The following is a 10,000-nucleotide window of genomic DNA, read 5'->3' as shown; positions in this document are numbered from 1 at the left end:
TTGGGAGGCGGGGGGTGGGGAGGTTGAGGGGAACCCACCTCACTGACTCACTAAATTCAGGTACAGGGACGTGGGGGAGGGGGGGAGCCGCGGCGGGGTGCGGGGTGGGGGGGGGCACTTGAAAATTAAACTGACCCCTCATACAGCCCAAGTAGAAGAGTCTATGCGCATTAAAGAAACCAACACACAAAGAAAACTAAAGCGCCGATAAAAGAACAATAGGGCCCCCCGCCAGGGCGGAGGTTACCTAGGCAACGAGGGAGAGAGGGAGGGGCCTCCAGAAGGGAGGGCGAGAAACCGGTTGCCCCGGGCTCGGTGAAGTTTCGGCGAGACCTCCCTCCGTGCCACCTCGACTTTCAGTAACAGTGGCCGCTAGGTGATGCCCGAAGACAACCGATGCCTGCAAGTGTCAGTCATCACGGAAAAGAAGTGAAGGATGGATCGCTCTGGGTCGGGGTGGAGGTTGGGGAGGGGGATGCGGCGGAGGCACACCGCGTCGCCGGCGTCTCCCGGATCCCTCTCAGACCAGGCCATTTCCGGGCCCAGGGAGTCCTCCCACGCGATGCCCGCGACTGGTCGACCAGAACCCCCAGGGGCACAGCCAAAGTTTCTGCCCCTGGGATCACCTGGCACTTCCATTCCCCCAGAGAGAAGAGAGGACCAGGGGTGCGGGGCGCGTGGAGGACGCCAGGGGTGGAGGTGGGAGCTACCAAAGACACAAGTGCGGTCATTAGCGTGTCAGAGTGGACTCCAGACCCACGACCTCAGAGAGGCAATCCCTGAACGAGTGTTAGTGCATGACATCCACGCTCCCGGACACGGCGTGGATTTCACGGGGAAAGCAGTGCACATCACACTCCCTTCCTGTTCCGGGGCAAGATTTTGCTCCCGAAGTACCCATTTCTCAACCGTGTTCCCCAAAGTCCACCCTGTCGTGAATCAGTCATGAATCTAGTCAGTACGGTGAATCGCGGAGCAGCCACATCCCACCACGAAGATCGGAGTCCGCACACTACACATCGCCCCACGCGGTGTCTCCCCACAAGAACATCACCGCCGTCCTAGCCGAGTAGTGATACAGTGCCATTTCTTTCATTTTCTCTTTCTCGCTTGCTATTTATTTATTTATTTATTTATTTATTTTTGAGACAGAGTCTCACTCACTCTACAGCCCAAGCTGTAGCGCTGTGGCACGATCTCGGCTCACGGCAACCCCCGCCTCCCAGGTTCAAGCGATTCTCCCGCCTCCGACTCCCGAGTAGCTGGGATCACAGGGGTCTGCCCCACCGCACCCGACTCAGTTTTGTAGTTTTAGTAGAGACGGGGTTTCACCACGTGGGCCAGGCTGGTCTTGAACTCCTGACCTCCTGATCCGCCCGCCTCGGCTTCCCAAAGTGCTGGGGTGACAGACGTGAGCCACCGCGTTCAGCCCCTACGGTGCCATTGCTTGGAAATCACTCGTGGGAACACACACTTATGGGTCACGTGTGAAGAATTTTCCTTTGTCTATTTTTTTTCCCCTTTTTTTCGTGTGTGTGTGTGTGTGTGTGTGTGTGTGTGTGTGTGTGTGTGTGCGTGCGTGTGCGCGCGCGGTGGGACGGAGTTTCGCTCTTGCTGCCCAGGCTGGAGTGCAATGGCGCGATCTCGGCTCACTGCAACCTCCGCTTGCCAGGTTCCAGCGATTCTCCTGCGTCTGCCTCCCGAGTAGCTGGGATTACAGGCCTGCGCCCCCATGCCCGGCTAATTTTGTATTTTTAGTAGAGACGGGGTTTCTTCATGTGGGTCAGGCTGGCCTCGAACTCCCGACCTCAGGTGATCCACCCGCCTCGGCCTTCCAAAATGCTGGGATGACGGGCATGAGCCACCGTGCCCGGCCTTAGCCGTTTATTTTAAAGTCGAGGAGCTTATCAGGGAAATACGAGAAGTTTGGACATCACAGGTGACAGAGAGAAAGGTCTGCAAATGGCCCTTCCATCCAAGTGGGGACCCGGCCTCGATCTCCCGAAATCATGCACCCAGTGGGGAAGCCCGGCAAGGCCCGTCTGTGTAGATTCCTCTCGGCCTCTCTAAGCACGCACTTCTCACTTTGGTGGAAGGGGCAGGGCCCTCTCTGGGACGGGGGAATCTGACAGACAAAGAGACAGACGTAGAAAAAGAGAGATCGACAGACAGAGACAGAGAGAAACGGACAGAAAGAGCGAGAGAGCGAGAGAGCGAGAGCGAGAGCGAGAGAGAGAGAGAAACAGACTAGACAGGGAGGGGGAGAGAGGGAGAGAGACAGACAGAGACAGACAGACAGGCAAAAAAGAGAGTAAGACAGAAGACAGACACAGTGAGTGAGAGACACAGGTAGAGAGAGAGAGAGAGAGAGAGAGAGAGAGAGAGAGACAGAGAGACAGAGAGAAAGAGAGGGACAGGCAGACAGATAAAGAGAGTGACAGAGAAAGACATAGACGGACAGTGAGAGACAGAGAGAAAGAGACAGAGAGAGAGAGAGAGAGAGAGAGAGAGAGAGAGAGAGAGAGGCAGACAGACAGACAGGCAAAGAAAGAGAGTAAGACAGAAGACAGACACAGTGAGAGAGACAGGAAAGACAGAAACGGACAGAGAGAGACAGAGAGGAACAGACAGAAAGAGAGAGGGTCCTAGCCCAATAGCGATACAGTGCCATTTCTTTCATTTCCTCTTTCTTTCCTTCTTTCTTTCTTTCTTTCTTTCTTTCTTTCTTTCTTTCTTTCTTCTTTTTTTATTTTTTTATTTTTTTGAGACGGAGTCTTGCTCTGTCACCCAGGCTGGAGTGCAGTGGCGCGATCGCAGCTCCCTGCAACCTCCGCCTCCCGGGTTCACACCATTCTCCGGCCTCAACCTCCCGAGTAGCTGGGACTACAGGCGCCGGCCACTACACCCAGATAATTCGTTTGTTTTTTTTGGAGAGACGGGGTTTCACCATGTTAGCCAGGATGGTCTCGATCTCCTGACCTGGCGATCCGCCCGCCTCAGCCTCCCAAAGTACTAGGATGACAGACGTGAGCCACTGCGTTCAGTCTACAGTGCCGTATCTCAGAAATCACTCACAGGAACAGACACTTACAGGTCATGTGTAGAGTTTCTTTTTTTGTTTTGTTTTGTTTTGTTTTGTTTTGTTCCGTTTTGTTTTGTTTTGCACGAGGAGGTGGCGGGATGGAGTTTCGCTCTTGCGTCCCAGGATGGAGTGAAATGGCAGAGGGGACTCAGGGAGTCAACCTATGGCAGAGATGGCACGTCATTCAGAGCGTAACGTCCACAGCGAAAGGTGGTAGGGCCGGCACTTTTAAAGGCTGAAATCCCGGCGGCTCAGGCCTGTCGTCCTCGCACTTTGGGAGGCCCAGGAGAACGGATCACTTGAGGTCAGGAGTTCGAGACCAGTGCGGCCAACATGGAGAAACCCCGTCTCTACTCAAAATACAAAAATTAGCCGGATGTGGTGGTGTGCGCCTGTAATCCCAGCCACTGAAGAAGAATCACTGGAATCCGGGAGGCAGAGGTTGCAGTGAGCCGAGGGAGTGCCACTGCACCCCCGCCTGGGTGACAGACTGAGAGAGACTCAGTCCCTCCCTACCAAAAAAGAAAGAAAGAAAGAAAGAAAGAAAGAAAGAAAGAAAGAAAGAAAGAAAGAAAAAAAAAAAAAAAAAAGAAAAAAGAAAAAAAAAACACAGGGACCGCCACCGGGCGCAGTGGCTCACACATGTAATCCCAGCACTTTGGGAGGCCGAGGTGGGCGGATCACCTGAGGTCAGGAGTTCAAGAGCAGCCTGGCCCACATGGTGAAACTCCGTCTCTACTAACATAGAAACATCTTCGGAGCATGATGGTGGGTGCCTGTAATCCCAGCTGCTCAGGAGGCTGAGACGGGAGAATCGCTTGAACCTGGGAGACGGTGGTTGCAGTGAGCCGAATCGCACCACCGCACTCCAGGCTGGGTGGCTGAGTGAGACTCTGTCTTAAAACAACAACAACAACAGCAGCAAAAAAAAAATAGCAAACGCACAAAAAAAGAACAGGCCAAAATACTCCATTGTCACTGAACGTTCCGCCACCAGACCGGAAACCCCCTGACTCAGGTCAAGGAGGTGGTGTTTCCTTCTCTCTGTCTCTGTCTCTGTCTCTCTCTCTCTCTCTCTCTCTCTCTCTCTCTCTCTCTCTCTCCCTCCCCCCCCCCAACTTTTATGTCTTGTTCAAGCAGACATGTGCAAGATTGTTACACAAGTAAACTTCTGACTGGGGGGTTCAGTGTGCAGATGATTTCATCACCCGGATAACTCAGCGCAGTACCCGACAGTTTTCGTGGTTTGGTTTTTTGTTTTGTTTTGTTTTGTTTTGTTTTTCCCTGAAGATGTCTCTCCTTCCACACCTCCTCCCTCAAGTAGGCTCCCGCCTCCCTGGTCCCCCTCGTTCTGCCCACGAGTTCTCATTATTTAGTTCCCAGTTATAGATGAGAACACGCGGTCTTTAGCTGATCGTTGCTTTCATCTTCGGCGGTGGCGGTGAAAGAGGCATGACACGAAATCGACCCTTAGGACGCTCCCCTCCGTCCACACCCCACACCCCCTCCCCACACACACCCTCATTCCTGCCCCCCCTCCTCAAACCCAAGACAGGAAGAAAGGCAGATATTAAAGTCAGAGGTCAGCCTCCAAGACGGTGGAGGCAAGGGATCTGAAAGGGTGAGCAAGCGATAGGGGTCGGGGGATGTCGTGGCCGAGCTAGCAAAAATAGGGGACCGACTTTCCAGCCCCAGCACACCCCCAATCCTCAACCGCAGCTAGCCTCTGGGTGGGGTTGCGCCTGTAAAAGCTTCTGAATGGAGAGAAGCCCAAGGCTATGGAAGGCATCAGCTCCAAGTCCGGGAAGGGAACAGGGCTTTGTGCATTGGAATGGGGCTTTAGAAGGCGGTGCTGCGGTTTCCAAAGCGACACGCCTCGCCTCGCCTCGCCTCGCCTCGCCCCGCCCCGCCTCGCCCAGAGCGAAACTCCGTCTCAAAAAAATAATAATAATTTTAAGATAATAATAATACTAAAAAATAAATAAATAAATAAATAAATAAATAAGAAATAAATAGTTAGTACAGCGGTCGTGGTCGTGAATCATTCCCCGGAGTCCAGGCGCAGTGGCTCACGCCCGTCACGCGAGCACTTTGGGACGCCGGGGCAGAAGGGTTGCAACAACATGATGAGACCCTGTCTGTGCAAAAACAGTTGAAAAGGAAGGCCGGGCGCGGCGGCTGACGCCTGCCGTCCCAGCACTTTGGGAGGCCGGGGAGGGAGAATCACCTGAGGTCGGGAGTTGGAGACCAGCCTGACCAACATGGAGAAGCCCCGTCTCTAGTAAAAATACAAAATCAACCAGACGTGGTGGTGCATACCTGCAACCCGAGCTACTACTCGGGAGGCAGACTCAGGAGAATCTCTTGAACCCGGGAGGCAGAAGTTGCGGTGAGCCGAGATCCGCGCCATTGCACTCCAGTCTGGGCAACAAGAGCGAAACTCTGTCTCGGGAAAAAGAAAAATAAAACAATAAAAATTGAAAATCATCTGGGCACAGTGGCGCATGCCCCGTGGTCCCAGGCACTACACTCTGGAGGCTGAGGTGGAAGGATCGCTTGAGTCCAGGAGCGTCCACACTGCAGTGAGTTTGGTTTTGATGGCACCACTGCCAGGGTGACAGAGTGAGACGCCGTCTGTAAATCAGTCAAGCAATCAATCAGATCACTGCAAGGAGCTCTCTATGTCTTACTTTCAATAGGTGTCTCTTCAGGCCAAGCAGGCATGGTGCCTCACGCCAGTAATCCCAGCACTTTGGGAGGCCGAGGTGGGATGAAAGAAGGAAGGAAGGAAGGAAGGAAGGAAGGAAGGAAGGAAGGAAGGAAGGAAGGAAGGACAGACAGAACAAAAAGTTTTACAACCCTTTTTTTCATAGTGTCAGGAATTTACAGATAATACAAGTAGTTTAGGTCAGGGGCCGATGTTATTAGTATTACTTTTTTTTTTTTTTTTTTAACTCCTACGGCCTGGTGGTGGTGCCAAGGTTGTCTGGCTATTTATCTGACTTTTGTTTGTTTCTAACGTTTTGCTTTCTCTCTTTCCTCCTGTCTTGTGAACTAGGCAAGGTGGGGGGAGGAGGGCAGCAGGAGCAGTAGAGGTCTCCTTCCTCATCCCCCACTTTGAGAATTTTCACTAATTAGTGGGCGGGTTCCCTTTCATTTTTACTTTTTGGGTCTTTTAGCGAGACAGAGTGATAGCGTTTTATGTAATACACTTGTGTGGAAGTTTTCTGACGAGCCATGGTAGCTACAAAACCTTTTATCATTGGAAGGAGCAAGTGTAATACACAGGGGCGCAGCAAGCAAGTAAGTTTCTTTTTTTTTTTTTTTTTTGAGACCGAGTCTCGCTCTGTCACCCAGGCTGGAGTGCTGTGGCCGGATCTCAGCTCACTGCAAGCTCCGCCTCCCGGGTTCACGCCATTCTCCTGCCTCAGCCTCCTGAGTAGCTGGGACTACAGGCGCCCGCCACCTCACCCGGCTAGTTTTTTTGTATTTTTTAGTAGAGACAGGGTTTCACCGTGTTAGCCAGGATGGTCTCGATCTCCTGACCTCGTGATCCGCCCGTCTCGGCCTCCCAAAGTGCTGGGATGACAGGCTTGAGCCACCGCGCCCGGCCAGCAAGTTTCTATTACAAGTAATACACTTACAGTGAGGGTTTTACATTTTCTACAGCTGGAAACTCTTTTCTAAATGAAGACCTAGGATCAAACCTGTGTTAAACCTGAACAGGCACATGTACTAACTTTGTCATGTCTTAAGCAGGTTAGTTTTTAACTGGGCCTTAAAACCTTTTTTTAGCAAGTAAAACAGTATTTTTTAATCAGAGAAGTTTTTACGAGCCCGACGCTTGAACTTGCGGCGTCTGTTTGGGGAAAGAGTTGGTTAAAGTCATGTTATCTTGAGGCATTAACCCTTCTGCTTCTCCAGGCCATTGGTCTCTTACGTTAGCCCTTCTATCAACATAACATGAAGAAACATCTAGGCTGCCAGCAATGTTTTCAGCCTACTGAGGAAATAGGTTTTTTTCTGTTTTTTTATTTTTATTTTTTAAATTTTTGGCTAAAGGAGGAGGTTCTGGTAACTTCTGGTTTATATGTTTAAAGAATGACTGAAAGACCTTGCGATCGTTGCTGGGCTGGACGGGTCTGGGTTTCCTAAGCAGTACGTGTACAGTGGGGACACCTTACATAGGTGTTTCTTCTAGCATGGTTATGGGTGGGGGGTGGGGTGGGGTGGTAACAACAACAAAGCAATGTATAGCATATTCATATCCAGCAAGGACGAAAGAGGTCCTCACCTGGGAAAAAGGTTGAATACAGCGACAGAACAATAGGAAAACAGTTAGTATTCTAGGAAAACTATCTGTCTTAAGATTTTTAACTACATTGACTTGCTTGATGAGTCCTCAAGCTTCGGCCGTGCATAGACTAGTCAGCTGCCGGTGTGTGACTAGAGCAGGGCTTGTGGTCCTCAGCAGCAGCTTGGAGCTTGGTCTCGTCTCAGGATCAGCCGGGCTGGATGATCTGCGCCCTGTTAGCCGGTCCACTTGTCCTGAGCTGTCGGTGTTAGCTGACTGTGGTGGATCCAAGACGCAACACCTGCAACTTTAACAGCAGTGGGAGTGGACAAGGTTACAGTATAGGGCTCATCCTATATGGGTTGTAGAAAAATTAGGTTTTACTTTAAACAGAGTCCCTAGATTTAAATGGGTGTCAGGCTTATAGGCATTATTTTTCTTTATTTAATTATGAACACTTCGTATGGCTATTTTGAAAGGCTGCATTTGCCTTTTAAAGGTTAATTTCTTTAGTTTCCGGAGGTCACCTTTTATTTGACCTACGATTTGCGGGTGGCCAACTGAACACAATCTTACAGGGCAGATACCTAGTTTGTTTGGTAGGGGTGCACCTGACTCGGAGGAGGACCGTAGGCAAAAACCTGATTTTATCTTAAGTGAATTTCCTGGCATATATCTATATATCTATCTATATCTATATCTATATCTGTATCTGTGTGTGTGTGTGTGTGTGTGTGTGTGTGTGTGTGTGTGTGTGTGTATATATATACATCTATCTATCTATCTATCTATCTATCTATCTATCTATATCTATATGGCAACCCTTTTTTTTTCGTTTTGTTTTTTGGTCGCCAGTAGCTGCTCGCTCGAGTGTCCAGTTCATGCGTTCCACCTTTTGTTGAACTTTGTGGCCGATAGGCTGCGTGTAACCTCTGTTGTATTGTTAACAGTCTTGTTAAATCTTGCACTATTCCAGCTACAGCTACAAATGCTGGCCTATTGTCTGACTTTAAAATCAGAGGTAGTCTTAAACCTGGGGATAATGTCTTTTAACAGTACTTTAGTCACTTCTTGTACTTTTTCTGTCCTGGTGGGGAAAACTGTAACTTACCCTGAAAAGGTGCAAACAAGCACTAGCCTCCAGCAGGGGGCAGTCCTGTAAAGTCTATAAGCAAGTTTTCACAAGGTATGGCTCTTTTTCCTGTTTCAGTTTCTTAGAGGAGGAGTTCCCCCCTCCCCCCATCCCCACCCCCACTCCGCCCCTTTGTCACTGTATCTAGTGGCTGAGCCTTCAGTGAGAAATTGGAATCCAGATACGGCAGAGTCTTGCTGTTTGTAACTTCTAATGTGACCATGGGCTCCTGGGAGCCTAATGAGAAGGTGCCTAGTCTGCCCTAGTCTTTACATTCTTCAGCTCCCGTCAGCCTGATCAGATGAGTGTCTGGTTCCTCCAAGGTGCAGCAGCCCTTGGCCGATGGCCTCTTTGTCTTGCGGCCTTGGCCATTTCCTGTATTGCCTTCTGAACATTTACCCTTCTAGAGTCTTTTTTTTTTTTTTCCATCTCGCACATTAATCTCTCTCTAGCCTTGTCCGGCTCTGGAATCCTTGCCTAACTTGACTTCGGTCATGTCTACATCCACGTCCGCGGCCTCTCACAATGCTGCTTCCCCCCCCCGCGTTCTCACGCTCCTACGGCCAGCTGGTGGGGCCCGAGAAACGGCACGGGCCCTGCCCCCGCCCACGCACTGCTGTCTGTCTCTCCTGTTTTCTTTTGATTCTCTATCTTTACACTTGCTTTTAGTCTTTCTTTTTCTTTTGCTCTTTTCCCTCTTTTCTAGAGTTTAACAGGCTCTTTTCTTTATACACTTGGAGGGTGAAACAGGCATACCGAGAGTCAGCGTAAATGTTTACAGTCTTACCCTCACCGAGTTCTAAGGCCCGGATTAAAGCAATGAGCCCAGCTTAACGACAGCGTCCAGGGTTACCACCGCATATTCTGCACATCTCTCCCCTCGTGGGTTGGTGAAGCTGTTCCCGTCCACGCATAGCTCCTAGTGTACTGATGCCCAAGGCTGGTCCCGGAGGTCAGATCTGCTAGAGTACACTGGAGTCCAACACCTCTACACAGTCATGCTCGACAGGGCTCTAGCTGTCGGGAGCAAGGCGGTGGGTTCAGGGTGTTCCCAGTTTAGTAGCTCAATGGTTGAAAAGGGCTGATAGATGAAAGTCTGTTGCCCACCCCCCTCCCCCCGGGATGTGGGCCTGGTCATTATAATAGACAGGTCCTCGTATCTCCCTGAGAGGCATTTACAGAGCTCGAGTAAGACCAGATCTGAGATGGCCCACTTGACTATCTCGACTTCTTTCCTTGGCCTCTGGAGGCTCCGATCCTTCCCTTCGAGGTGAGACCTGGGGCGTGTCAGCTCCTGAATCTCATTTCTGAGGGGGTTGTTGGCCTCGGTGAAGCGGGGTAGGCTGGGAAACATGGAGAAAGAATCTGTGTTATCTCTCGTGGCTCCCGTAAAAACTGGCTTCTCTTGCCGTTTCCTGGGACTCCCTTTTTAAAAAAACTCTGTGTCTGCCGGCGAAGCCGCTCTTACTTTTACTTTTGGCTATTTTGCACA

This window comes from Macaca mulatta, chromosome 10 (assembly GCF_049350105.2).
Source record: "Macaca mulatta isolate MMU2019108-1 chromosome 10, T2T-MMU8v2.0, whole genome shotgun sequence".
In the NCBI taxonomy this organism is placed as follows: Eukaryota; Metazoa; Chordata; class Mammalia; order Primates; family Cercopithecidae; genus Macaca; species Macaca mulatta.
Note: the sequence above shows the minus strand (reverse complement) of the source record.